The following is a 6,731-nucleotide window of genomic DNA, read 5'->3' on the forward strand; positions in this document are numbered from 1 at the left end:
AATCCCAAATATATATGTACACCTAAATAATAATAGCCTTCAGTTTTACTTGTTTTTGAATAGTAAAAAAGGAATATTCTATTATATGTAGTCTTCTGGGACTTGATACCTTAATTTAACATGATAGAAGTAAAATCTACCCATATTATTATTATTATTTACCTGTAGTGCCTTCATTTCTCTGCTGTATAATATTCCATTGTGTAAATATACCACAATCCTTTTTGAACTTTCACTACTAATACTTTAGTGTATATTCTACTGGTCATTTTTCTGAAGACATTTATATAGTTTTCTTTCTACAAAATTGGAATATTATACATACTTTCATGTGACCTGTTTCTCTCACTACTGAGATCTTGTGAACATATTCCCATTTCAGTAAATATTCTTCTGAATATTAAATGACTGCATAATATGTCATCATATTGTTGCAACATAATTTTAGTTAACCACCCCCAACTGTCGGACATCCAGATTGCTTTTAATTTTTTTGCCATGATAAGCAATATGGATGCATATACCCTTTGACTCAGCAACTCTCCTTTTCAGAATTTATCCTAAGTAATATCTGAACATTTATGCACACAGTTATGTACAGGGCTACCACGTGGGACAACACAGTTTGTGTTCTGCACAACTTACACAATGTATGTGCTCATCACAGCAGTTTTTAGAATACAAAACAAATTGGAAAGAATTTAATGCCCACCAGTAGGAGACGAAGTAAATAAGCTATGTATTAAAATTATAATACAGATGCATGTTTACTGACATGAAATGTTTACAATTTATTAAGTGGAAAAAATAGGATAAAAGGCAGTATGATTCCATTTTGTAAAAAAAATTAACATACATAGAGTGTGGAAGAGCATACACCAAAAATTTTACAGTGTTTGTCTGAGTATTGAGTTTATTTTTTTAATTTTTTCACTTTGCTTACTTATATTTCAAAGTGTTTTCAACAGTAAAACTTGATTACATGTATAATAAAAAGATGAATAAATAATGAATTTTATGCACAATCATTTAAATATTTTTCCTGAATATAAAATACTTTCACACTGTAAGAACTTTCGCAGAAAATAAGAACATAGAGAAGTAAACAAAAATCACACATAATCCTACCCACCTAGAGATAATTAGTTCACAATCTCTAATGTGTGTATTTCTAGTCATTTTTCTCTGATTATATATATTTAAAATAATTGCAACCATACTCCATATAATCTTATATGCTGATTTCTCACTTAACATTATATAATATGAACATACCATAAATATTTTAATGGAAGAATAGTCTATCACACGGAAATAGCACATTTACTTAATCATGTCCTTAAAGTTAGACCCTTAGGTTTTTCTGTTTTTCACTATACCAAGTAACTATGGGAGGAATATCTTTGTGCATGAATTATCCATATTTTAGATCATTTCCTTGAGTAAATTTATTGAAGTGAAAATACTAAGTCAAAGAGTACCAACATTTTCGTATACCTTGATATATATTGCCAAAACTGTATTTACTATATATTTTAAGGCAGCATGGAGAAGTAGAAAAAAAAAGTCAAAATATGTGGATCCCATGCCCGTCTTTAGTACTTGCTGTTTAACCTCTAGTTAGGTAAAAGTGATATAAAAACATCTGTCTTAGCTTAGTCACAAGGTTATTTTGATAATCAAATAAGAAAATAGATCCTCCAGCAACCATATATGTTACTTCCTCAGGAATGCTTTTCTTAACTTTCTGGACTCTTACAGCATCCTATACTTAATTTTCCTTCATGGCTTTACAACAACTGATAAATAATTGTTCAATTATTTGTACATTGTCTGTTTCCCCCAAATGATTTTAAGCTCCATTAAAATATGCCTGGCACACAGTTGACGCTCAATAAATATTTGTTGAATGAAAGAAAAAATGGATGGATGGAGATGGAGGAATGAAGTGACAGCACTTTGTAAACTAAATCATTAGACATTTATTTGGAAGGTATTTCAATTATTATTATTATTAATTTGTATAGATGATTCTAGATCTTTAGAGGTTCCTTGCCTAACCGTAATTTCATTATGTAGCGTTAATGCTTGCCATGCCAGCCAGAGGCACAGGTAGCAACGTTGCTGGAAGCACCTGGTAGGAGCTGAGACTTGGAGAACCAAGTAGTTAGTTCTCTAGGTCACCAAGCTGGGAGTTAAGGAGTTGTAGTTACCATTAATCAAACACAAGGCAGTGGTCAGGAATCCAGGATGTCAGTGATATTTGAAGCAGCAGGTGGATCCTGGAGGTCAGAAACAAACTAATGGTAAATGGTCTAGATAGTAAGGTGCAAACTGGAGAACGGATTAAAGTAGATGGGAGAGTTAAATTCCAGGCATCAGTGCTCAAATCATGGAGTTATGAATATGATTCTAAAGCAAAGGGTACTTGAATTCAGTTCTCCCTTGTGTTATTTCTGCCCAAACTGAAAATGATATCAGGAAATGTTTGTGCCTAGTTCCATATACATGAGCAAGGAAATGATAGTAGCTAGTTGAGGAATGAGATTTGAGGAACACAAATGGGTTCTGATAAGTGACAGGATAAAGTGAGACCATTTATATATAAGATCTTATAATAATTTACACATAAAATGGGAGCAATCAAGCTTCGGATCCTCTAATTCTCATCTTGATTTTCAATAGCAGATATTATGGCATAATGGATAGGGTCATAGACTCTGGAAACAGGCTAGCTGTGTTCAAATCCCAGTGCTGTACTTTATTAGTTGTGTCCTTTGGACAAGTTACTTCACCTCTGTGTGCTAGATTCCTCATCTGTAAAACAGGGATGATAGTATCTACCTCAATGAGTTCTTGTGAAGATTAAATGAGTTGATGCATGTAAGGACCTTAGAACAGTGCCTGGACATAGTAAATGCTATGTTAATGTTATTATTATTATTATTTATGTCACATAAGACCAAACAACAAAAATTGATGTTATAAAAAATGGATAAATACACTGTATGTCAGCTTTATCTAAAATAATAAAGTCTCTAAACAGGAATTTTTCTCATCAAAATAAGAATTTTGCTTGTACCTAAACAGAGTTGACTGTATAAAATATATGAGCATTAGTAAATTAGCAAAATTTGTCACAGCAATATCATCTATGTGTTTATTCTATAGAAGCTGTTTTACGAACACTATCTTTAAAAGTTGTAAAGAATGAATGCACATTTCCTAGTAGCAAAAACACTATTGAGCTGAAGTACAGTTGATCCATAAGATCTGGTCTATAAGAAGGAATGCCCTATTCAATTTTTTGAAGCTAATTCAACTAGAAGCAGAAATATTTGAGTTGGAAGGCTTGTATATGGAAAAATCTGAACATGGAAAGGCTCGAACTTGGGAAGACTAATTTTGAAAACGTCTGGACCTGGGGAAAGGTCGGAAGGCCTGAACTATGGAACATGTTAAAATACCTGGATATCGTAGACACTGGAAGACCTGAATGTTAGAAGACCGGTACACTGGAGACGTTGGAAGACGTGGATATTGAGCCTGCTTTTGGAAGACTGAGTAGCTGTTTGGAAGACATGGAGATGCTGGAAGACGTGGAGATGTTGGAAGACGTGGAGATGCTGGAAGACACAGAGATGCTGGAAGACGAGCAGATGCTGGAAGCCCTGGAGATGCTGGAAGACCTGGAGATGTAGGAAGACATGGATTTTCTGGAAGACATGGTTTTTTTGGAAGACGTGGATTTTCTGGAAGACACCCCTTTGTTGGAAGACATGGATTTTCTGGAAGACGCACCTTTTTTGGAAGACGTGAATTTTCTGGAAGACGCACCTTTGTTGGAAGACATGGATTTTCTGGAAGACACGGCTTTGTTGGAAGACGTGGATTTTCTGGAAGATGCCGCTTTGTTGGAAGACGTGGATTTTCTGGAAGACGCACCTTTGTTGGAAGACATGGATTTTCTGGAAGACGTGGATTTTCTGGAAGACATGGGTAGGCTGGAAGACATGAATTTGATGGAAGACACAGTTTTGTTGGAAGACAAGGATTTGCTGGAAGACATGGATCTCCTGGAAGACGTGGATTTTCTGGAAGCCAGGATTTGATGGAAGACATGGATTTTCTGGAAGACTTGGATAGGCTGGAAGACCTGGAGGTCATTGGAAGACATGGATTTCCTGGAAGACATGGCTTTTCTGGAAGACATGGATTTTCAGGAAGACCCGAATTGTCCGGAAGACCTGGATTATTTGGAAGACATAGATTTGCTGGAAGACTTGGACGTTACTGGAAGACATGAATTTTCTGGAAGACGTTAATCTCTAGGAAGACATAAGTTTGCTGGAAGACCTGAATTTAGTGGAAGACATGAATTTTCTGGAAGACGTGGCTTTATTGGAAGACCTGGATTTAGTGGAAGACATAGAGTTTGTCTGGAAGACATGGATTGATTGGAAGACTGGATTTGGTGGAAGACATGGATTTTTCTGGAAGATCTGGATTTGATGGAAGACGTAGATTTTTCTGGAAGACGTGGACTGAGAGGAAGACCTGGATTTCTTTCTGGAAGACATGGATTGACTGGAAGACTTGGATTTTTATGGAAGACGTAAATTAGCTGGAAGACTTGGATTTGGTGGAAGACATAGATTTTTCTGGAAGACGTGGATTGGCCGGAAGACTTGAAATTGTTGGAAGACATGGATTTTCCTGGAAGATATGGATTTTGTGGAAGACCTATAATTGCTGGAAGACTGGATTTGCTGGAAGACATGGATTGTCTGGAAGATGTGGATTTTCTGGAAGACTGGGTTAGCTGGAAGACCTTGATGTTGTTGGAAGACTTGGAATTAGTTGGAAGACTTGGAGTTGCTGGAAGACTTGGGAGTCGTTGGAAGACCTTGACACTGGCGCCATTGGAAACCCTGGACATTGGAGACATTGGAAGCACAGGATGTTGGAGACATTGGAAGCCTTAGATTTTGAGGACATTCGTTATTCTGGACATTGGAGACTTTGGAGGCCCTGAGTGTTGGAATTAATGGATATGGAAGCCATGGATACTGGAAGCCCTGAACACTAGAGACATTGCAAGTCCTGTACCCTGGAAGCCCTAAACATTGGAAGGTATGGACAGTAGAAGACCTAGACATTTAGAAATCTTAAATCAGAATCCCTGGATATTGGGAGACACCAGAAAACCTGGATATTGACATATTCATGTTAAAAGACACAGAATTTGGAAGATGTACTTTTCAGGATTCTGGAAGTCAAGAGTGTTGGCAGCCCTGAACATTAGGACACCTGGACACTAAAAGATCGGGATATTAAGAGAGACCTAGTTATTCAAACACTGGGGATGTTGGAACACCTGAATGTTAGAAGACCAGGCTCTTGGAGATATTGAAAGACTTGGGCATTAGAGGAACTTGTGATGACAAGACTTTGTAAAATCAGGATTTAGAAGATACTATAAGTTGTAGGAACTGAATTATTTATGTGCTGGAAGATATTAGAAGAGCTAGACTTGGACACAATGAAATAAATGGACTCTAGAAGACCTGTAGCTGGGAGGTATTGGAGGATTGGGAACATAGAAAAATTGGAAATTAGAACTCTGGCCCCTGAAAGACAAGACCTGGAACTTGAAGATTGATTCTTGGAGTTATTAGAAGACCCAGACTTTTAATGACTCTGATATTGAGGAGTCTAAAAACATTAGCACTGGACATGCTGCAAGCCAGAGAGTAGAAGACATGGATATTGTAACATTTAGAAGATCTGGCAATTGGAGATATCAGAAGCTATGTAGCTCAGAAGACCTGATATTAGAGACACTGAAGAATTGAAAGGCCTAATCTTAGAGCTATTGGAAGGTCATGTTGAAAAATATTGGCAATGTTGAAAGACTATCATATCAGGACCTGATGTAACATTAAAAGACATAATAAGGCTACTCAGTCTTTATGACTATGGCATCTCTTTCACTAAAAGTAAAATACAGAGAAAGGACTTCTTAGGAAGATGACAAAGAGGAAGCAGGGAAATTCAATTAAAAGTGAGCAGTTTCAGTGGGTTGGAACCTACTTCATAGTCTCAACGAACTGGGATTCTGGGGGTTTATTGATTGACAGCATGAGGAATGAGGAATTATCAAAGAATAAGCAACAACATGGCAGGGGAACTACTTGACTTTAGGTCAGGGGTCAGCAAAAGCTTTCTGTAAAGGATCAGATAGTAAATATTTAAGGTTTTGCAGGCCACATGGTTTCTGTTGCAAGTACTAAACTCTGGCATTGTAGTGAAGCCTTAGATAATACGTAAATGAGTTGGGCCAGATTTGGCCCATGGGCCTTAGTTTACCAGGCTCAGCTCTAGATGCCAAATCTAGGGAATGGTAAACTTAACTACTTCCAGGCTAGCATTCACATGCAAAAGAATGGATAGAGCAATCTGAAGCCCAATGGTAAATAAAGATAGTATTTATGTGATGATATTTGGAGATGAAGCTGGCAAGAACCTAAGAATGTAGTTTAGATCTCCAATTAATTGTTTCAGGGCCCTAAACAAAGAGATTTGTATTCAGAGCCAAAATTAAGTGGGTAGCATTCAAGGCCCCTGGCCAGGGGCATAAGGTTCAGTGAGGATGCCCTAATTTAGTAGGTTGGAAGCTTAAGAAGAAACTCACAAAAAATATTTTTTTTAAAAAAAGAAGAAACTCACCC

General features: G+C 36.9%; 1 pseudogene; it reads left to right on the forward strand.

The window, feature by feature from the left end:
- The first annotated feature begins 721 nt into the window (after nt 1-721).
- Nucleotides 722-5,413, forward strand: LOC132418976 (cerebellar degeneration-related antigen 1-like; annotated as a pseudogene).
- Nucleotides 5,414-6,731: the final 1,318 nt, after the last annotated feature.

Source organism: Delphinus delphis, chromosome X, assembly GCF_949987515.2.
Source record: "Delphinus delphis chromosome X, mDelDel1.2, whole genome shotgun sequence".
NCBI lineage: Eukaryota > Metazoa > Chordata > Mammalia > Artiodactyla > Delphinidae > Delphinus > Delphinus delphis.